The following is a 24,580-nucleotide window of genomic DNA, read 5'->3' on the forward strand; positions in this document are numbered from 1 at the left end:
GAAAAATTAGAAGAAGGGGTGATTTAGATCTAGGAACATTTTAAAATGGTTACACAAGTTCAAATAATAAAATCATGAGTTGATCTAAATTATAGTAAATTTTCATAAAATAAATTATTTGCATATTATTTCTTACATGTATAAAAATGTCATGCAAAAAATCCCACTTCTGTTAATTAAACAGAATTTTAAACATTTTTTAAAATAGAATTATAAACACTATGGGATTGAATGAAGAGATTTCATCCCTAAAATCCATTATCAGGTGTTATCAGAAAACACTTATCAATTTTGTTTGTTTTTAAGATTTTTAAAATGTGTCTAGCTACATAGTCTAGAAATGTGTACAGTAAGACAGCACTCAGAAAAAAGATATCCATCAAGATAAGCAAATACCACCTCACCCAAACCCTAAGTCTGTCTAACAGAGATGTTTCCAATAATGAAAAATTAACTAAATTTAGCTCTGAGTGAGGAAAAAGCCTAAAAGAGAAAAGAAAGAAAATGAAGGTGAATATCTAACTATATGTTCCTTGTAGTTCAAAGAATAAACTGTGGTGGGATTAAGAACTAAGACCTAGATCTACAAAAACTCTTTGAATCTGAAGTGATAGGGAGAAATGTTCCTCTATGATACTCACACCAGTGTGTTTAAAACCAGTCCTCAAGATATTTTCATGTCCAGATTATCTAAAGACATTAGGAACCGTATCTTCAGTTTATGTAAATAAGCATATTGCCCCTAAAAAAATAAAATTAAAAAAAAAAAATCAATGGAAATATTCCTGCTCACAACCAACTGAGGATCTGGCTCACAATGCACAGAAGGGAGACAATTGGTATAAGGAAAAAAAAGATGGATATTGTTTTTCAATCGAGTTGTGGCTTGAACTTCATACGTTATAAAAAGGCAAAGGCTGTGGCTTTTTTCCTTATTCCCTTATCACTCTCCTACATTTGCCTCTTTTTTGTCTCTTCATTATTTATTGTCTGTATTTGAATGTATGTATCACTTGTTTCATTCTATCCCAATGACCACTTATTTTCCCTCCTTATAAGACTGAAGGACTATATACAGTAAAGAGAATAAAGAATCTAATTTGCCTGCTCTCAGTTTTATGCTTTGTATTTCCAGCTAAACATAAGATAAATCAAGGAGAGCCTTGCTTTAGAAAGTGAACACTTAAAAATTTTCATCTGGTTAAAGATGCTTTCTGCTAATGAGAAAATCCCCAACATCATGTATTACAGCATATAAATCTTAAAACTTGACATTTAAAAAACATTCTCTTTCCACTGACAGGACTCTACTAGAGGTTACTTTCACCAAAAAGAGAATTATTATACCATGTTAGATTTATATGGTGCCTTTGATCATTTACCAATCTTAATATGTATCTCCATACTTACCACCACTTTAAAACTTGAATTTTGACCAGATGGGCTTCTAGAATTAGAATTAGAAGGCTGACATTTTTACATTTTGTTCATAACAAAATATAGCCTGATCAGTTGATGAATTAAATGAAGGCCATGTGTGCTAAATCCAAAGCATAACACTTTTTATTCTAAAGCACATCCAGATTGCTACCTTTGTATATGGTACATACATCTTCTAAACCAGAAGAGTCTTTAATATCTTTGATTCTTACTGGGCCAGGCCCTCAGCTGGTATAAACCACAATGCCACAATGACTTTGACAGAGCGCAATGCTAGTTTATATCACGTGAGTATTTAGCCCACTATTTTTTTTTAATTGAAAACTTAAATATTGGGGATAAGTACAATATTCTAAACTAAAAATTCACACAGCGATGTAGGTGCTGCTACTGTCTCCACCAAAAATATTAAATGCTTGACAAACTTTGGTAAGCTGAGTGGAAACAAATACTATATGTATTAATGCAGTCAATGTAAAATCATATATCCAGGAACAAAGAATTAAAGCCCTACTTAAAGGATGAGGAACTCTTATCTGGGAAGAAATGATTAAAAAGGACATGAGTTTCCAGAACAGCACCATGATCAATAAGGAGCTAGCACAAATATTGCAAGTATAAGTAGAGGAACACTGGGTAGTAATAGCAATAGTTTATAGTTTGCATTGATGTGAACCACTACTGTAATATTTTGTCCAGCTTTGGTGTCTAGAATTCCAGAAGGATTTTGAAAAAACTGGTGAGAAGAATCATGCTTTAAAGTAGAGGTGTTAACTATGTTTAGATAATAAGGAGAAGACTGTAGTGCCATTTGATTGCAGTCTATATGTACCTATTGTGGGGACAGATATCTGGTAGTAGGAAACTTCAGTCTAGTCATCAAAGGCAAAACAAGGTCCAGTGGTTGAAACTTAAAGCTACACAATCCAGACGAGGAAAAAAACCCAGCATTGTATGTTACAATCTGGGTAAATCACCACTAAAGAAACTGATCATGGGTTGTGGTGAATTCTCCATTCCTGAACATTTGTAAATCAAGTCTGGTTATGTACCTAAACAACATCTGATCTAAGTCAAACATAAAATAAATTTAGGAAAGTCCTATAAACTCTGTTAAGAAGCGGTCAGACTAAGTGATCATGGTGGTCCCTTCTGTCTTTATAATTCATGTCTTAATTAATTTACAGGCTTTCATAATTTAATGTGTTTAAGAGCTCTAAGGTGCCTTTGACTTCCTCTGTGGTCAATTTGCACCAAAGTACATATTCATGGAGTTTCATAACACAGTTCCTATTGAGCTCAGGCATTATTTAGGGGCGTTTTCCCACATCATTGAAGCATCTTGCTGAAGCTGGAGGATGTTATATTATTACACACTTGAGATGCTGGTTAGTGCGGGTAAACACCTACACTGATCTTTAGAGTCAACCAGGAAGGCTGCCCTCAAACAGCCAGGCCATATGAGCCACCCTTTCTCATCTATATCATGACTTGTAGGCCACACTAATCATCCACATAGTACTGGCTTGTAAAAAACATAAAACATAAAACAGACCTTTTCTAGAAATCAGTGAGTAAAGAAAAGTCCATACAAAGACAAAGTGGTGTGCAAAAATGCTGAAAGCTGCAGACAACAGAATTGTTGCTGGATGGTTTCATGTGGTTGAATTTAGTGCACCAAGATCATTTCCAGTCACACCATAAAAGGTGTAAGTTAGGAGACAAGTGGATGTGTGGTTGACCTCCTTTCCAGAAGTTAACAGAGCTTACCAGCTTGAGAAGGACTGCTGCTAAGGGACCAAGCATAGGGTCTCATAGTACATGATGGCTGGCAAGCATAAGCTTAAAATAAACTTCAGGTCAACCCTAATTATTAGACCCAATGTATATTACATATCCTCCTAATCCAAGGCAATTAAAGGAATCATCTCTCTCTTGCCCTCTGAAGAGTCTTGAGTACAAAGGTTTAGAGGACACTCTTCATGCTGGCCAAGATAGCAAACATAATATAAGTTGGGGGTTTCAATAAACCAGTGGGTAAGGCATAGAGGAGAAAAGGTAGCACACCTCTGACCACAATCAACCTATTTCCAACCACATCTAATTTCACTCTAAATAATTTACTTCACTTAAGGAAAGCATTGGGGGCAGGAGGAAGGAGAGAGAGAAGGATAGCGAGTGAGCACACATAAACATAGTGTGTTTTTTCTCTGTAACAGGCTGCAAAAAAACTTGAGAACAAAATGACTGTTCTCAACCTGGATCCATAGCTGACCTAAATCAATATAAAAAGTCTGCTGAAGTCAGTGCTGATTCATATCAGTACTGACTTTAATTTTGCATAGAATCTTCATTATACCGTGAACATCCTTTCTTTGGAAAAATCCAACAAGGTCACAAAATGAAGTTACTACCACTATACAGATGCATGGTGTTCAATTAAGCAGTAATTGCATCTTTTTCTCTCCAAAAAAATACTGCTTCTCACTCCAGGAAACAATAAAACAGTGTGACATTGGCAACAGCAATTCAATGTCTGGTCCATAAAGATAGATTTAGAATTTTAACGACAGGATCTCTAAACAGTGGATTCAGGGTAAAATCTGATGTAAATAACATCAATGATAAAACTCCTATTCAGTTCAGTGCATCCCAAATTTCATTTGAATACATTCTTCTTCTTCCTGTGTCCTGTCTAAGATTGTTGATAATGGGCATTTAGCAGAATTTGCAGATTCATTAGAATCTCACAGGGCCATGACATGAGCACTTCTGCTATCACCATTATGGCAGCTGGAATACATTTGAATACATGAGTAATACTTAGAAAGGCATAGCCAAGCAAAAGCATGCTCTTTATTATCCTTGATCTAATTAAGTATTAGTGGAAAACCATCCATAAATAAGGGATTTGCTAACTTTTAAGAAATAACAAGGTATATTTTTAATTAATAATATTCTACCATTGAATATTTTTACTGCATAAAATTAGCCTATTGCCCAACATACAGCAATGTTCTGCACACACAGACCCTGTGGATGTCAATAGGACTTGTGAATGTTACTTACTAAAAATAACACCAACACGGAGGAAACTATTTGCAAATATTATTTCCTCCTTCAAATGCTGTGGCAAGACCCACTTTTGCAATAACACCTTGTCTATAAGAATCAGCCCTATAAAGGAAGGTAGATTTGGTGACAAGTAGGAACAGTGATATTATTTATCAATGAAAACAAAACAAACGATACCCAAAATAATGCAACACCACTAAATGTAATTGTGCATGCAATTTAACCCATGTAATTGTGCATGTAATTTCCCCACTCCTTCCATATTATGCTTACCTATTAATTCTCGTTTCTAATTAGGTTCTCATACTACCCTGTTAGAATCAATGAGAGCTTTTTGGCCAGGTACAGAAATTACACTTCTTGTGTGGTAGGTGCCCAGAAAGTGCTCTACAGCCATAACTGAACAGACTTTTGGGGTATGTAGAGTGCTGTAAAAATGGCGGATCCCACTCTAAGATAAACCTGGATAGAAGTGGCATCAATTAAGTAGTTCAGTGTGGAGTGGGGGAGAGGGGATGTAGTGCAGAGGCACTTTGCCTCAAACCCAGGGGCAAAGAGAGAGACACCCCATGATCCAAGGCACTGTGTGGGCTGTGGACTGAGCTGGGTGTGTTGCCAGAATCATGGGGTGTCAGCTGAAGGCCCCTGGACAATTTGAGATTCTGGAGGTGACCTGAGCAGCCAAACCCAAGTGAAGCAGGAGCAGGGGCAACAAGCCTCTGAACGAAGAGCAAGAACCACACGCTGAGAACTTCATCCTTGAGCATCCACTGCTGCTTCCATTGATCCTTCAACCCACCCCCTTTCAGCCTTATGCATCCACAGACCCCAAGACCTCATTAAGCACTGCTGGTAACATGGATGAACGTGACCCATCTGCCCCCAACAGCCAAGCATGGGGACACAAGTGGCAGTTTGGGAAACTGCCAATTCTGTTAGGGCCATGTTGTGCTTCATGGGAGATTCAAGCCTAAGCATAGATACGTCAAGTGCTTCAATATAAACAGTTTCCCCTTCCCTTCAAAGCTCTCAACAAAGGCATTGATAGCATTTATTAAGCTCAGCAGGCAAAAGGGTAAACAGCAGTTTTACAGAGTACCCCCAGGAGTACCTACCTCACAAAACCAATGGCTGCCAGTGGTGATGATGACCCCCATGTCAGAGGCATGAGATACGATGCAGCTATGTCTGACAACCACTGCAGTAGCCATGAAGCAGAAACGAGGAAAAAAAAGTCTCCTTTCTAAAAAACTCCCTCTCACTCCTGGAAAGGGACACATGTTGATGGAAGGATTCCCACGTGAGAACCTGCTCAGCTCTTGCTGCCATGATGGCTCCCAGGTTCTGCACCTGGACAGGTTGGGAAGTGACCCGCAGCACTTTCCCCGTTCTGATCCATGGGTGAAGTCCAATGGGCACTGGCTGATTTCAATTCATGCAGCATAAGCACTCACTGTATCAACCTCTCAGGGCAACACCCAACCCCTCTCCCACCATCACAGGCCCATCTCAGCCACAGAACCTTCCCCCTCAACCAACTCCTGCAAGCTAAGCAAGGACTCCCCCTTGCCTGCAGGCTCCACCTCTGTGCACTGAAGGCCAACTTGCAGTGGCCTGCACAGTGAGTCCAAGACAGGTGGCTGAGGACCTGATGAATGAATGAAAGATGTGCATACAAGGCACTGGTGAAATGAAGAAGAAATGTTACAAGCTCCTGTCAGGCTCCGAGTTCAGGCCACATATCACAGACTCCTGTTGGGCTGCGATATTGGCAGGGGGAATGAAAGAGGACATGTCCAGGGAAATCGACAGACATGGGGATGCTTACACCCAGGCTGCCAAGTTGCAGGACCGGAAGCTTCAGATGACCAACTGCTGTTTACAGGAGACACTGTATGGTGTGGTGGAGCTGACAGAGTTGCAACACCAGGCTTGGGAGTTAATAGGGCATGCTTCTGGATCACTGGTGGTCGCCCCATAGGCGCAGGGCTCTTCCACTCCCCATGGCCTGGGTCTCACTGCAAGGAGCAATATAGCCTTGGCAGAAACAGGCAGTGCCTCCAGCTTAGGCTGGTTGCCTGACATGAGCCTCAGGCATGGGTGAGAGCCACAGGTCTGTGGTCCTTGAAAGGGGAGACATCACCACAACATGGACACACATTTGGTGGGCACAGGACACACTGAGTGGCCATGCATGGGACAGCTGCCTGTAGCTCAAAGCCATGAGAGCCACTGCAGCAACAGATCTAGATTTCATAGATTTCATAGACATTAGGGCTGGAAGGGACCTCAGAAGATCATCGAGTCCAGCCCCCGCCCAAAGGGCAGGAAGTCAGCTGGGGTCATAGGATCCCAGCAATATAAGCATCCAATTTACTCTTGAAGGTGTTCAATGTAGGTGCTTGAACCACCTCTGATGGCAGGCTGTTCCAGACCTTGGGGGCTCGGACAGTAAAGAAATTCTTCCTTATGTCCAGCCTGAAACAGTCTTGCAGTAGTTTATAACCTCGCAACCTCGTCATCCCTTGGGGCGCTCTGGTGAACAAACGTTCCCCAAGAAATTGGTGGTCATCCCTGATAAACTTATAGGTGGCCATCAGATCACCCCTGAGCCTGTGCTTTTCCAGGCTAAAGAGCCCCATGGCTCTCAGCCTGTTGTTGTAAGGTCTGTTTTCCTGACCTCTGATCATGCGCATGGCTCTTCTCTGGACTCTCTCAAGCTTCTCCACATCCTTTTTGAATTGTGGAGCCCAAAACTGTACGCAGTACTCCAGCTGTAGCCTCACCAAGGCCGAGTACAAAGGGAGAATGACGTCCTGGGATTTGCTTGAGAAGAATCTATGGATGCAAGCCAGTGTTTTGGTCACTTTACTAGCCACACAGCATTGCATTGCAGGCTCATGCTCATCTTGTGGTCAATGATGACACCCAAGTCCCTTTCTTCCATAGTGCTAGCCAGCGTAGCACTTCCAAGCCTATAAGGATGCTGCAGGTTTTTCCTCCCAAGGTGGAGAACCTTGCATTTTTCAGTGTTAAACACCATCAGATTCTAGTCCAACCATTTGCTGACCCCATCCAGGTCAGCCTGGATCATCCGCCTGTCTTCTGGTGTGGATGCTCTGCCCCAAAGTTTGGTGTCATTGGCAAACTTGTCCAGTCCTCTTCTGACTCCAATGTCCACATCATTAATGAAGATGTTGAACAATATGGATCCAAGGCCAGAGCCTTGCGGGACCCCACTGGTCACAGGACACTATGATGAGTGACTTCCACCACGTACTACCCTCTGGGTCCAACCACAGAGCCAATTTCCAATCCAGTGGATCGTGGTGGACCCAAGGCCACAATTGGCTAGTTTCGCCAAGAGGTGATCATGGGATACCAGATCGAAGGCTTTTTTGAAGTCAAGATATATGACATCAATTTCTTCTCCCTTGTCCAGGTGATAGATCACCTGGTCATAGAAGGAAATTAGATTGATCAAGCAAGACCTACCCGCAACAAACCCATGCTGGCTATCCCTCAGGATGTTGGCATCTGCCAGTCTATAAAAATGGCCTCTTTAATAAATGTTTCTAAGATCTTCCCCGGGTTAGAAGTCAGGCTGATGGGCCTATAGTTAGATGGCTGACCATGATGTCCCTACCGGTCAATCAGGGTAGGCTTGGCCATTCAGCTCCACTCAGGACTCTTTGGCACTCCAGGGAGCCCATGGGGCACGCTGGGAGGCATGTAAGAGTCCCTTCTACCTGCTTCACTCAGGTCATGCAGGCAGGCTCCAATGAGGGCTTACCTGTTCTCCTTCCTCCTAACCTAAATGGGGACACTTAAAGCTTAAAAGTTAGAGCCCTTCTGCCATGGGTTTCTTGAACACCTGTACTTAGCTTTAGACACCTTATTTTTGTTCTCTCTGACCACTATCAGGGCTTTGGGAAAATGTAAAAATTAAATTTCCTGAGAAATGACTAAATAGCTCACACCAAACATCATGCTGCTGTGGCTAGACTGATACCCATTCCCAAGCTAGCTAGTATAAAACATAGCTCAGTTATCTCTTACGCTACAGTCCACACACCATTATACTGCAACTCTTCTGGAGCAGGAACTACATTTTCCTGTCTGTCTGTTCTTTCCATGTCACCACAAGATATAAAAGTATGATAAACAATATCAGCAATTAATGCTTGATCTCACACACTTATGACAAAATTGAAGGCCAAAGGAAATGCACGTGAATGCAAGGTGCAACATTTTAAATTAAATATGTGGGTGACATTCTGATGGGCTGATGAGTCAAAATGATCATTGACAGATATTCAAAAAACATAAAAGACTAAATGAGGAAAGAAAAAAAACAGATAAACTAAAAAAAATCACTTAACATTCTTTTCTAATAAAATACTGTCCTTTAAAACTGTAACATCAACATCTAACTATTAATATTTCAAAAGAATAATAAAAATCAAACTTTCACCCTTTGACTAAGGCCCCATTATATATTACAGGTACTGCACAATTAACTGGTTAACAGCACAATTAAACTGAGACCAACTATATGTGCAAAGTACCTATCATGCCATAAAAAGGTCCATCCTATCCAGCTTTAATTTGCATCTCTAGCAGGGCCTCCCTTGTGGCTGGCAGTCCTATTAGCTGACAGCTCCCAGCCACAGGGATGCACCATGCCCAGCTCAGCCTGGGAGTCTTGCAACTGAGGGGATACTCAGTGTCTACTGTTCTAGGCAGCTGTGGGACTCTGGGTCCTGGCAGCCACAGGGCACAGCTGCAATCTCCCAGCTGCAGGGGTGCTTGATGCACCCTAAAGCTGTAACCTCCCAGCTGTGGGGTACATGGAGTCCCCCACAACCGGGAGATCACAGCTGTTATAATCTCCCAGTCATGTGAGTGCATGGTATGCACCCCACAGCTGGGAGATCACAGTTGCTACAATCTCCCAGCCACTGACCATGGTGCACTTGCACAGCTGGGAGTCCCTTCAGATGAAGGGGCTCCCAGCCACAGGAGTTTGCTTCTTGCTGCTGCAGGGGGAGCACTGGCAATGAAGTGATAGGGGATCTAATGTGCGATCCCACAATCACACCTTCTGCCATGTATGTGTTACATGACAGGAGGTGCAATTGTGTGGATCATGCATTAAATCTACCGTGCCTTTACCCGCATGTGTAGAGAGGCCCTAATGTATATTCAGCCTTTTGCCATGCTAATATCCTGTGAGAAAATCTGCAGTTCACTATAGTTTTAAGCGGTAAACATGTGACAGAGTTGCTGGGAACTGGAAAAGTATTAGGGAAGCAAGAAACTCCACACTTCATAAGTAGTGTCATACATTGCTATCAGCCAGATCTATGCAGCTAAAATTAAATAAATAAATAAATAAAGTAAAAAGTAGTAAGGGAAGTTATTTTCCTTCAAAGAGTCTCCATGCCAGCCTTGATGGTGTAATTACAGGAGGTCTAACGCTGATTTACACAATATAAAAAGCACTTGGCCTGATGAGTTGGCCAAAGAAGATAAAACTGGAAAGCTACAAAATAAACTTAGCAGCAGCAGGAAGTGTTGGGAAGCTAACAGGTTCAGATGTCCCACTGAGGTCTCCTTGTCAAGATTTGAGCTAGCAAGCAACTACAGTAGATTCATTGTGAAGGTGCCAGCTACACTGTTGTTCATCAGTCACTTGCTTCTGCTTCCTACTAAATTGAATCTATCCGATATTCCCACTAGGGAACAAGGAAAAGTTGCAAAATGAAAGAAAATGAGAACTAAAGCAACACAACAAAAGGGACATGCACAAAAGCTTACTGGCTCAGCCTTCCCACTAATACATAATGTGGAGGACTGAAGAAAAACTGCAAGGCCAATCCAGTCATAAATATGAAATAAGTTTTGTTTTTTAAGGTCATCTTTACCTCACATTTAACTGATAAAACAAAATTAAATCTCTGGCATTTGTAGTGCCATAGTAAACTTTCCTCAGAGCAATAGGCTTTTAACATCTTACTATATTCCTGCAGTAGTCTGCAAATGACAAATGAGAGTAATCTAGAATGGGGGTACTGACTTCCTTCTCTCAATTGTAAACTAATTGACATGACAATCAAAAAGAAGAAAGGTAAAAATGTGACTTTCCTGCACCACTTGGAAATATTTCCAAATAACAGCAGAAGTTTTCCAAATACTGTTCGATAGACAATAGTCCTCAGTTAGCAAAATACTGCTTACTACTTGATTTTTCTAATAAGAGCACAATAATAAATGGTCATTTAAATCTTTTTTTAAAAATCTCTTCTCAAAATATTTCTCTCTTGTTATCACATATATCCTGAACCCGTACAAGCATAAAATACTGGGTTGGTAGAGAACTTAACTTCCTAAAATCAATTTTTAATTAAAAAAATACAGTAAAGGAAACTCTCAGAACTGCTAATGAAATGTATTTAAATGATGTGCTACAAGGATAAGGAGTAAGTACAATGCTGCAGTGTATAATCATGTCATGATCTTTATCACCCTGAAAATATCAGAGAGAAATGTTAAAAAAACATAATTAAAATTAATTATGTAGCCACAGACAATAAAATAACAGTTTATAAATAAATATCCTCCATGAGTACTGATTTAATATTCTTGGTTCAGCAAGCTCTTTGAGTCCTGTAATCCTTTTTTTAAATCTTTCTTTTCATTCAGTACCTTTGAAAGACTCAAAGTGGTGTATAATACCCTTATTACACACCAGCAGCACAAGTTTGAGGGGAAAAAGAAAGCATAAGAATTAGTTTCCTTAATGTAGTATGTTTTGGGTGGTATTCAAGCTCTATTTCCTTTAGAATTTCTAGCTAGAATCTCTTACAACCATAGAAAAATACAGCTGAAAGGGACCTCCATACGTGATCTAATCCAACCCACTGTATAGGGACAGAAATTATATATAAACCAGTATAAGTGATTAGAAACCAGTTCAAATACATAACACAAGAGAAGTTCAGTCACATAAACTGCATTCAAAATGGCCAAAACCAGTTTAAGATGAACCTGGATGGATGTAGTATCAGACTAAACTGATTTAAGTTAAATCATCTTATTAAATTTCTGTCCCAGATCCCCTCCAGATTCAAGTTAATTCATATTCTCCCAGCATCCCAGGATGCTTTGCACCTCCCCCACAAGCTCTACCTCAGGGTGGGCAGTCTAGCCTTGGCCTAGGCAGTTTGCTCCAGCTGCTCTGGGAAGCATGCTTCTGGCCTGGGCCACTGCAGGCATGTGGCTGTATTTCCAGAATCAAAAGTGAATGTCTGTTCACTTGCTGATCAGTTCAATCAGTTAGCTTAGACTAACCTGCAAAGATGGAATGAATTCAGGCTCAGGCTATTTGACTGTTTGTACTTAGTCTAACAGTGTGATTAGAAGATCTTTCTAATCTGGAAAACGAAATAACAAATATATTTCATATTAGTTTTCAGATTTCAAAAAACTATTCCACAGAAAGAGAAAGCAATTAGTTAAGATATCATAGCACAATAAACTGAACAGTCAACTTTAGTATACCATGGATTCCATACTAAACTTTAGTATTTCAGATATTAGATATTAGCCTGTCTTCTCCACTGTGTCCATCAACAACAAATGGTTTAACACAAAACCGTTTACAGTCTGTAGTGGAAGATTTCAGTCAAACACTAAGAGCACAAGATAGGCTTTCACTAATCCTTGTATAAACATAATAATGTTAAAAGCACACATTTATTCAGATTTATTTTAAACATGGATTTCTTAATGAAGGGAGGGCAGATATAAAAGTAGCTTTATTAACCAGTCTGACGAACCATGGTACCCACATCTGATAATAAAGATACATTTCTCTCAACTATACGGATGGTCAGACAAAAGGTATTACTAAAACTACCCTTACTTCCCAAATGAAAATACATAGTTCTGGCTAGAGAATCAGAGATCCTCAGAAAGATTTGTGTTAGGAGACACCTAATTTCACTGCCATCAGACCATTACATTTGTTGTTGAAAGTAGCCCATTAATCCACCAAGTCTTTCAGCAAGGATAAGAGCAAAGTGAACTCTCACCGTATATAAACTCATCCACCAAATAAACTGTCTAACAAGATATACAAGATAAGAATTGCTATGACTATCAGTTGATGCTTTAGGACATGAGATGACCATTTAAAAAAAACAACAACATGTCTACATTGTTGACACTGGATTTGGATTTAGCCCGCTATACCTTTGTTCCAGGCGAGCACAACCCTCAGACTGACCACAACACCTGCCAGTTGATAATAGGTGAGTTTATTGATACAGAGTGATAACAAAAAAAGCAATAATACAAACTATCAAACAATTCTACATCTACCAATCCTAGGGCTGTCATCAGAGTCAAAGTACATCTGGTCAGGATGCAGGCTCCACTCTGAGGCTCTCTCTCTTTAGGTCTCAGCAGTCTGGAGGTGGGATGCCAAGGCACACAGTCCCTCTCCAGTGGGGTACATGAGACAAGCTACTGGTATGCCCTCAGTCCTTGGTGGCCTTGGGTCCCTTCCCAGGAAACAGGGATAGGGAGGGACAGGGAGGAAAAGAAGGAGGGACAGCAAGGAGGGCCAGGGAGAGACCCTTTGTTACTCTCAAGTCTCTGCTTTAGTATTTTTCTTTCCCCTTAACTCCTGATGACTCTTCATCCATGGCCATCTCTGCTTGGTTGTCTCTCTGTGGTCACATGTCCATGTAGCCTCCCAGGCCTTCTCCTAATTTGGTCTGTTCCCCCAAACCTGGGACTCAGTCCCTCTGCTGCACTGGGGTCTTGTAGCTGGTGTCACTTATCTCATGTTATGGGACAGTATGGTACATACTTCCTTAGTTCCCAGGCTGTTTTCTAGACTATGTATCCTTGTTGTGTTTGACAACCTTTCTGCCTTGAGGGCTGTGATCTTGTGTTATGGCATGCCCCCCTTAATTCTCAGGATGTGTCCATCCATTGGTCTTGTTTTGCTAGACAGCCTGTCTACTTCCAGGGCTATATGGAACTCTGTGTAAAATCCAGGCTCTTACAAATCAGTTAACCCCTGCTGCCCAACTTGAACCTTATAATGCATATCTCTATAGTGATAGGCCAATTCCTAAAAAACAGAACTTTAAATACAGTTTCTAAGCCAACATATACCTTCTCTCAAATTTAACAGCAATTAGATTATCTGACAATATACACAATGCCAAATAATCTTCCAGCTGAAATCCAATCCCTGATTTATGAGACAAGTAAAAAGTATTTCTGAGACTCCTCTTACAGGCCTGTCGTTCCCAGAAAGATTAGGTTTTTGGCTGATTTCTTGGGCAATCATGTAAGATGAGTTTCATTGCAATGGAGGTTGAAGTATAATAATTCTGTGTTTTGGCTTGTGGGTTTTAAAAGCAACGCAGCTTATTTCCAAGTGCAAGAAAGCGCAAACCAAAATGTCTTTCCCCTCTTCCATCCAGAGGCTTGGAATATTTTAATTTTTCCTCTGACCAAAGTTCACCAAATTAATCATAATGCTGAAGTGTTATGGATTAGCCAAGCAATGCCTAATTATGGGGGCATATTTCTCACAAGAAAATCACTCTCTCTCCAATCTCTCAGTTCTAATCCTCGAAGGGAATTTACAGTTTCATAGTTTCATAAAATACCTTTCACAGAAGACTCTATGAACTCCATTTCACCAATCTACTGAATACAAAAAAAATGTCCTAAATATAGACATTGGATTTATGATGCATTATAATCTGCCCAACATCTGACTCCCCAGGCAAACCCTCCACTTTTTTTTACCAGGTGGCTATTCTCATTCCCTTCCCCGGTACCCTCCTGTCTCCCATCCTTTGACTACATTCATTCCCAATCCTCCCTACTTCTCTTTCACCTACTGACCACCTCAATTTACATTTTAATTGACTGGCTTTCTTGCATATATACTAGCCTTTGTACATCCATGAAGAGCACAGACCATCTGCAGACACTTCCTCTGTCTGATGACGGGTGTTTGTGCCCGAAAACTTACTAATAAGAATTTTTCCAACTATTTGATTTGGCTAATAAAAGATAGCAGATTCACCCAAAGAACCTTGTCTGCCTATATCCTTAGACCAACACAGCTACAACCTACACCCCTGAAACATGAATTAGGCAACAAAGTTTAAGTAAAGTAAAACAAAAAAACTTACCAGATTCATTTATTTTTCTTCCCTCTTTTACTCCCTACTGTCTAACGTCTGTTCTCCATTTTGAGAGCCCTTTCCCTGTTACTTCAGAAACTGGCATGAACTAAGGTTTCCTAGCATACCAACATGATCGTATCATCCCTATTTTTGGTTCTCTTCACTTCTAGTTTCTCCTGCATCTAATTTAAACTTTATTTCCCCATGTGAAAGACTCAAAAGCTTGTACGTGAATGCTGTCTCTAGACAAACAAATGAAGTGCTAGGTCTAAGACTGAAAAGAATGCACAGATTAACACAGACAACTCAACCTCAAATCTAAAAGGCAGCTTCTATTATTTGTCATCAGAACCTCAATACTATTCCAGAACTGTTCTGGCTTAGAAGCAGGCTGAATGCAATACATAAGCCATACTGGCCAACATCATCCTATTTGTGGTCCATTTTTAGTAACATTCTTCAACAACTTCCTTTCCAAGGTGTAAAAAACATGTTTGAAAATTCTGATATTAGGATCTCCTTCTCACCTTCAGTATTTGAAATGAAGTTAAAGCTATGCAAACTAGTTAAACACATCTCTCTAATAAACTTATAAAAAGCACAACTACTAGCAATTATTAGCAAAGCTGGTTCGCTCATTTTGATTTAGGGGTATTTTTTCCTCCTGAGATGTTGATATATACACACTCCTGAAAACCATTTTGATTTTGGATGAATCACTGTTTCACCAACAGAAAAACATTCAACTGGAAATACAGCAAAAGCTGTGCTAACTGGCACTTTATCATCCAGAAAACTCTACTAATCGGCCTCCGAAGGAAAAAGCAAAAGCGAAACCAGAAGTTCCACTTCCGGGGACTTCCAGTTTCGCCACTGCAAGCCAAGTTTTTCTTTGTCACTTCTTCAGCCCACGGCCTGGGGCAAAGCAGCCTGTGCAGGGCCCTCCTCCCTGTCCCCTTGGCACACTGATCCTGGGGAGTGTACCAGACAATGCAAATTTGATTAACCAGCATCTTTGATTAACTGGCATCCCCCATTCCAGGGGGATGCTGGATAACAGAGCTTTTACTGTATTTCAGTTAAGTTCTCAATAACACTCAATATGACTGTTCAGACATCATCTTTGATTTCATATACTTAGGAGTAGTCTAGCTGATACCCTAAAGCATCATTCTACACAAGACACAGAAGGTCCTGAATATTTATGACAAAACTAGAAAGAATTCTACAGTTTCAGACAGCTTGAGGAAGCATCGTCATCAACTTCTGCAATTTTAAATCAACAATTTTGCAATATTTAGTGTTTTTATAAAATGTTCAGTTCCTGGAATCATAATCTTCATGTTTCTTGATATCTTAGGCTGTCACTACGTTACAAATTATCCAGGAAAATTAGAACAGCCAGTGGGCCTTGAAGAACTGTTCTCCTAGGTGCAGTCAATAGGATATCAGGAAAACTTCATTCCACATCTCTTTCTTCAAGCCATATCTCCTGCATCAGGTATACCCTTGGCCCGATAAGCCAAGTAAGATAGAACAGGAAATTTCAGAGTTGCGCACTTAAAAAATAAGACAGTCTCTGGTTTGAATGCACTGTAGGTTGTTATACATCTATGGGCATTCTTCTGATCAAAAATACGTTGTGGATTGTTTAAACCAGTACTTTCCACTTTTCTGCTATGACAATTGTGGTGGCCATATAATAATCTGTAAAATATTAAGTTCTAAGAAGCATTTCTACACTAGCTGTAAGGTTCTCTGTTAATTTTATTATACTAATTAAACAAAAATATTAATACTTAATTTTCCAAAAAGCTATCTGGCTAATTAATAAAAATTATATGGATTCCAGGGTATTGCTAACAAGGTCCTAATTAAACAAGTCACTTTCAAAATCAAGGATAATAAAACAGTTGACCCAAAGGAAATTTAAACTCAGATACTTGGAAAATTTATTGGAGGATATTTTGGAGAATTTCTGGATGATTCTAAGGATGTTGCAAACCATATTCATTATTAACTTTAATAATCAAGGATTGTATGTGCCGTGGAAGCCCTGGGAAAGATGACTAAGACAGTCTACTAGCCAATCTGTCCTAAAAATATGTGGCTGAACTGACACAAGACCAGACAAAGGTCTATCATAATTGCCTGGTTTGTTAATGACGTTTCTCTAGAATACTGATATTGAACAATAATCACAAAATGATTCAATTTTGACAAATCAGCAAATTCCAAGAAAATAAACTGTTTCACTAAAATTACTACCTAAAATTCTTCAAGATGGAGACAACAGCCTGTAGCAACCCCCAAATCCCAACTGGTTGAGAGAATTATGGAAAATATTTACAAAATGTTCTCAGCTATATGGTAACTATATGGAAGCTGTTTCCAACCAATGAGTTTTTAATAATCATTCTGTAAATAAACATAGATGTGGTAAAGCTCCTATAGTTAGTCCATTTCGGTTAGATGGAAAACATATTCATATGCAGATGGTCATTCAGGAACCAGACCAAGCAGATGGGAGGCAACTAATGTGAAAACACATAAAATTAATTTATTTAAAAATATTAAATATGTGTTTGAAAACTCTAGCATACTTTCTGGTCATACAGTAAATTTTGCCCACTTCGAGTACTGGTGCATTCTCACCCATCCCTTAGAGCTCTTAAGAGTTTCTCAAGCTCATTACCAGGGATCTGGGTTTTGCGTTTGCCACAGAAACTCCTCCCCCCTGCTTTTTTTTTTTTAATTTTAAGGAGAAAAATCCAGATTTTCTTCTTTAAAGGAGAAAAACATGGGAAATGGTGGGGCTTCCCCTTGAAGGCTGTCAGAGTTCTAGCCTGCAAGGGGCTGGGGGGCGCAGAGGGACAATCAAGCAGGGGGCATCATGTGCATATGCACACATACATATACATGTGGACACCAGGCAGCCTGCAGAGCAGCTACCCACAGGTAAGTCTGGTGGAAGGGAGGGGATTGAGGCCTCCATAGTGATGGAGGGCATGAGCTGGGCAGGGCTGGGCTGCTAGCCCACTGGGGTGGTGCATGGTGCAGAGTGTTGGGGGCCGGGGCATGTGCAGCCAAAGGGCCTAAGTGGGGAGCAGGGCAAAGCCGTGGGTGGCTCATCCGAAGGGTGGAGGGGTGCTGTCTCCCTGCTGCTGCACACACTTCCAGGGGCACATGAGGGGCATGTGCCTGCCAGATTTGTGCATGGGGCGGGATGGTCAATGGGGGCTTGGTGCTGCCCACCATGTTGCCTTTCCCTCCTAAGGCCTCTGCAGCCTGCAGATGATACCCAGCATCACAGGACAAAACAGTGCCAGGCAGAGAAGCTCAGTGTCACTGCCATGAGTGCTGCACCACCTCCTGCCCATCCAGCAGCAGTGGGGGTGATGGTACAGAGTTGTGCACCTCACTGCTGCTGGGCAGGCAGCGGGTGCCCCACCATGGTGGTGCAAGGGCTCACAGCAATGGCACTGAGCTTCCCCACCCAGCTCTGCTCTGTCCTGCCATGCTGGGTCTCTCCTATTGGGCTGCAAAGGCCCCAGTGAGAGGGCAACAGGGCAGGAAGCCCTGAGACTGAAGCCTGCATCCGGTTCTCCCAACAGGCTCTGTTCCAGCCATACCAACTAAGGGGGAACACCAGACTCTGCACTCCACCACAGCAGCCACCATCTCCCACAGGCAACAGCTGGGGCTTGGGCACTGCTGGGGAAGGACAGGAGGGCTGCAGACCCAGGTCCATGGCTCCATAGCTCTTGCAGTCTGGGGCAGGGGGCTGTGGGTGGCAAGTGAGGGGCACCAGCAGAGCTCAGGGTCTGTGGCTTGGGAGTTAGGAGCAATGTCATGGGTAGGGTACTGGCATATCAGGGGTGCTCAACACCACAAAGCAGTGGGCAAGGGGGAAGGACAGCCACAGCTGGACCTGCATCCTGGGGAGTGAAGGGGGCATGGGGAGCTTTGCTTTTCCATGATAAAAAATGCAAAATCATACACCAAAATGTATAGGTATTTAGAATGTATTTTATTATAGTGATTGAGGCACTGGTAGGCTTCCAAATTTCTTTCAACTATAAATATATCAATAAAACATTGTGTTCAACTGATACCTATGTATAATGTTTCATTTTAACCATAGAAACACACAGATTTGGGGATTTTGAATTTGTGATTTTTTTTTTAAATCAGGGAAAGCCAGGATCCCTGATCATCACTAAGTTAACCTAACAAAAAATGAGAGGCTGTCCAGTGCTTCCTATACATCAGAGTGCTTAAGTGTTCAGTCTGACTGGAAAAAAAGTCTTTAATACTTCAGCTGTTACATAAAAAAGGATGACTCACATTCAGCATAATCTTCATTGCAACTCACCTATGTAACACATGTATGGCAGCGTGGATTCTTTGCAGCAAAAACCTTTATGCTTGAAGTAGGCTCTTTCCTAATTGACCACTTTGTAATTACAGAAGGGTTCAGCCAGAATGAATACAAATCTCAGTTGTATGATTTTGTTTTGTGTATTGAACAGTTCCAATTTTATCTAATGTGTTGCAGTAGAGGATTGGAACTTGTAGTCTATTGTTTTTATTGTTTTAATGAAAGACCCTTTCCACTCAGTGGGTCAACAACATACAACCAAAAGCGGCTCTTTTGCTTATGAAAGGTCTAGCTGTTATGAATCCAACTGCAGCTTCATTTCAATAATACTAGTCAAATGCAGCATTGAAGAACTAGATTGATAAGAGCATAGCAGAGGGAGAAAAAACAACAATAGCTGGAATAAATATTCTTGACAACGAAGACACTGGTCTAGAATTTTCTGCTTTTGAAACATCCTCTCCTTCCTTGGACGGAGATGGGAATTCAGAGGATACCACTGTGCATCTCTGAACACTTAAGTTGTAGATTCAAGGATTTCAACTCAATCTTGCAAGTTCATCCATTTCCGAAAATGTATAATAAAATGAAAATGCATTACCTGCCCATTTGATGCTTTTTCATAACTATGTACAGTCTTGTGAAAAGTTCAATTCACTTTAGCATGATATGTTTACTGAGAAAGTAGGGTGATCTAAAAATGTGACAGATGGGGGTTGGGTTTGCATTTTTTATTTTTATTTTTTGCAACACAACAGCCTAAGTTAACAAAAACATCTCTTTTTTGGCTTTATTAATAATCTAACCTAGAATGGGCATGTAAAACATGTACTAATTTCACACACTTCACCAATAATTTAGCCTTCTGCAGATTGCATTCATATGAAGGTGCACCGATAATTTCTGTTTTCATTTGCCAAGCGAACATTTTAATTCTGTTTTTTTCTTTCTTTTTTTAAAAACCTTGTTCTCTTTTCCCATAGCCTGAAGCTATGCACTTTTATCATATAAAGTGTGTTCCCTGAATCTTCAGATCTGCTCATATCTGTCTCCTCCCTCCAGGTTTTTAAGGAAGCAAACATCAAATCCTAAAGGACATAAAATAGAAACAAAGGGATGGGTAAAGGAAGGATTTTTGCTTTTCTTGAAGTGCCAGGATGCCTGTCCGAAACTAACTTACAGTGAGAAGCCTATAAAAAGCAAAGCACAGCAGATAAAGCTACTTGAAAAATCTCCATTTCCATGACAACAGAAGCACATCACTGAAGGGCTAGTACATCTCTGCAGAGCATATTTTCTATAGCACAAAACCTACTCACTGAACACATTTTCCCATAAAAAGAAATTGCCATCCAAACAGTATTTCCATCCTATATGAATTAACATAAGACAAATGATTTGCTTTTGGTAAGACAGTTAAGTGTATAAAATCACAACACAATGTCTGTAGTAAAGAATCACAGTTATGAAAAAAAGTGAAAAAGGTAAATATAACAAAATGAGCGAATTAGGAAGCAGTATGCAAACAGCAAAAACACATGCCTCCCTTCCACAGAAGGTTATCCTGTTCAATTTAAAAATAACTGCTATATCATTTTGCTACAAGCTGCAGATTCTACAATATATTTCTAATTATTATACATAATTTTCATATATACAGATAAGTATACATACAAACATGTTATGCATGCATGCGCATAAGTGTTTTATGTGTGTAAAGGCACACAAACATACTATCTCTATGATGTACTCTAGTTAGGTGCATAGCCTTGGAACAGAAAACAAGAATATTCACTTAACCAGAGTATGCAGTTAATCTCAATTTAATATAAAACAATGCTCATTAAGTACACAACACTGCCAGTGCCATGGTATTAGCTGCCCAGAATTGACTAGCTCCCCGATGTTCAAGACTTCTAATCACAGACTTTGATAGCTGCTCTCCTTTTGTTTTGTTTTTTTATGGTGGAGTTCAAGGAAATGCACTTAGTTACAAAGTGACTATCAAAGTTAATAGGCAGTTAAACAAAGTACAATTAAAAGTTATAAAGTACACAGTGAGGCAGTATCCCAGCATCTGAGGACACTTTGCATCTCCCCTGAAGACCTTCCTCACAGGGTGGGAGGACTAGCCTTGGCCCAAACTGTTTGCTCCAGCTGAGCAAGGAAGTGTGCTCTAGCACCCCCGGCTTCTGGCTTGGGCCACTGCAGGCATGTGGCGGCATTTCTGGAATCAAACGTGAATGTCTTTTCACTTGCTTATCAGTTCAATCAACACAGCTTAGCCCAGGGTGGGCAAAATATGACCCGTGGGCTGAATGCATTCTATTTAGTCTACAGGTCCCCTAAAAAATTTATAAAATTAATATTTATCTGTCCCTGGCTGCCTGTCAAGGATAGCAGGAGTCGGGGCAGTAAGATCCAGGGGAAGTCAAGGCAGGACCCTGAACAGCAAGGTCCGCCCAGCCCTGCCCCCCTCCCCACTCCCCAGCTGGAAGCCCCTGCCTAGCAGAGGCTTCTGGCCTGGGACCGTGGAGTTGTTTATGCCTGCCAGTGCCAGAGCAGCAAATTCAGGTGGGGGGGGGGAGGCAGGGGAGGGCCATGGCGATCACCCCAGTCCTTGGGGCTGGGCCAGCTCTTACTGAGTCTAGCAGTCTGGCCATGCAGCCTGCAGCCACGTGGTGGAGCAGCTGGCGGGTGGGCAGGAAAGTGAGGAAAGTGGCAGCAGCGGTGGAGGGGGAGTGGAAGCGAACGAGCGAGTGTGCGGGTGCGCAGGGCCTGCACCAGTGCCACAGGGTCAGCACTGGCAGTTCCCAGAGTGGGCTGGCAGGGGTCTGTGGAGCCAGGCAGGGCTGCACCAGCAGGGCAAGATGGGATCTATCCCAAAAGGCCAGGACCCCATGGCCCAAAAGGCCAGGACCCCATGCTCCTGTCGCCCCACTCTGGGCCTCACCCGTGCTGATCCCAGGAGACCAGTGCAGGCCCTACACTCCTGTTCAGCTGTCGCTGGCTCTAGCGCACCCACCCCAGCTCCATGGTATAGTCGGGGACCAACATGCACAGCCTTGACCCCATGTGGGCTCTGGGCAGCTGCACCAGCAAGCTGGCCAGCCATGGGGGGAAAGAGGGACCATTTTTCCCCTCACTCTGAGCATCAGTTTGTTCCACCCTGCTGCTGCTCAACCCAGATGGGTAAGCGGAAGGTCAGCGCTGTATGAATTGGTGACCACCTGTACTGTGGAGCTATAGCTCCTAGCATGGCACAGGGTCTGGTCAGCCACACCAAAACCTGCCTAGCAGTGGCAGGTGGAGGGAGGGGCCCGGGAAGGGGTGCTGCATGGGACCCGCAGTTTCTGCCCAGCTGCTGCTGCTTGGCCCTGATGGGTGAGCCCAGAGTCAGCGTGGAGCATGCAGGGTCGCAGCTCCACACACTGGTCCTTGCCACTACTGCCTGCATGCCCAGAGCCAGCAGGACATGCCATGGCAGGGTGGTGCAGAGCAGGCATGGGGTTTGTGGGGACTATGCACAGTTGGCAATGGTGAGGAGGTGCTGCAGGGCACTGGGGCTCTGGGCTGTTGCAGGGTGGGGATGGGTGCTGACCAGCTCAGTAGGCACATGCAGGGGGCTCCCATGCACACTCCACATACCCTCAAACCCTTCTTGCAAACCCCACAGCCACACCCTCCCCCACACACAATCACACAACCCACAAATATCATACCCACACACACATCCACACAAACCCACATACCCACCCACCCACAGCTCTCCACAAACCCCAATTACCCACCCATACCCTCTGACACCCCTGCACACCCCACACACTATATGAGTAAGACTTCATTTTGAGCTATTATGCAATCACTTCTAAGTATACAACACAAACACACACAAATCAGGAAAAAAAAATTAACTTAAATTAAAATATATTATTACAGGTGTTTGATTTGTAGTATGGGTGTATAATTTGGTTTTTTTTGCCCTAAGATGGGAGACCCTCTTCCCCAAAAGGTGTACTTCCAAGGGCAAGCTTAAGCTTCCAGTGGCAAAGGTTAGGGGCAGGACTTCTGCTCCCCAGATGGCAACCAGGGAACAGGACACCTGCCAAAGGGTGGGGCTACACTTGCAGCCTTTGATGGCTTGCCAAAACTCGGTAAGGCTGCCCTCCACCCAAAATAATTGCCTTCCCCTGGCTTAGACTAACCTGCAAAGATCAGCCTCAGGCTTTATGACTGTCTGTACTTAGCTATAAAGTTTGGCTGCAGTTTAAGAAAGTGCAGAGTACCCAGTATGGTTCATTGAGAGCTCCTTTATAAGAGGTAAAGCACTGCTCAACCTGGTACTGGCTACTGGGGATGACCAAATCGGAGACCTAGTGATCAAAGGGAAGCTGGGTGACAGTAACCACAAGCTGATCACCTCCACGATCTGCTGTAAAGCTGGCAAGTCAGTCAGCAACACTGAAGTCCTTGACATCAGGAAAGCCAACTTTGACAAACTCAGAAGGCTTGTCAGTGAGTCCCTAAAGGACCATGACCCCAGGGAGAGGGGAGTTCAAGAAGAGTGGTAGCTCCTCAAGGGAGCAATCCTCAATGCACAAGCTAAGTCTATTCCATCTTGGAGGAAAGGCAGCATAAATGCCAACCTCATGAAGGAACACCTTGAGAAGCTGGATACCTTCAAGTCAGCAGGTCCCAACAATCTACACTCCAGGGTACTCAAGGAGCTGGCAAACGTCATAGCCCAGCCTCTGGCACATATCTTTGAAAACTCCTGGAGCTCTGGTGTAGTGCCTGAAGACTGGAAGAAGGCCAATGTCGTGGCCTTTCAAGAAAGGGAGGAAAGTGGATCCGGCTAACTATAGGCCCATCAGCCTGACTTCTATCCTGGGGAAAATCTTAGAAAAGTTTATTAAAGAGGCCATCCTTAATGGACTGGCCAATGCCAACATCCTGAGGGATAGCCAGCACAGGTTTGTTGCGGGTAGGTCTTGCTTGACCAATCTCATTTTCTTCTACGACCAGGTGACCTATCACCTGGACAAGGGAGAAGAGATTGATGTCATATATCTTGACTTCAAAAAAGCTTTCGATCTGGTATCCCATGATCAACTCTTGGTAAAACTGGCCAATTGTGGCCTTGGGTCCACCATGATACACTGGATGGGAAATTGGCTCCATGAGGGTAGTAATTGATGGAAGTCAATCATCATGGTGCCCTATGACCAGTGGAGTGCCCCAAGTCTCTGTCCTTGGACCCATATTGTTCAACATCTTCATTAATGATGTGGACATTAGAGTCAGAAGCAGACTGGCCAAGTTTGCCTATGACACCAAACTTTGGGGCAAAGCATCCACAGCAGAGGACACGCGGGTGATCCAGGCTGACCTGGACAGGCTCAGCAAATGGTTGGATGAGAAACTGATGGTGTTTAACACCAAAAATGCAAGGTTCTCCACCTTG

The 24,580-nt window shown here is 42.2% G+C and overlaps 1 protein-coding gene across 2 annotated transcripts in view; it reads right to left on the reverse strand.

The window, feature by feature from the left end:
- Positions 1-24,580, reverse strand: part of GPM6A (glycoprotein M6A) — a 382,272-nt gene that overhangs the window by 266,721 nt on the left and 90,971 nt on the right. The gene's annotated exons all lie outside the window — the stretch shown is intronic.

This window comes from Crocodylus porosus, unplaced genomic scaffold, assembly GCF_001723895.1.
Source record: "Crocodylus porosus isolate Cpor-Errol unplaced genomic scaffold, CroPor_comp1, whole genome shotgun sequence".
Classification (NCBI taxonomy): Eukaryota; Metazoa; Chordata; order Crocodylia; family Crocodylidae; genus Crocodylus; species Crocodylus porosus.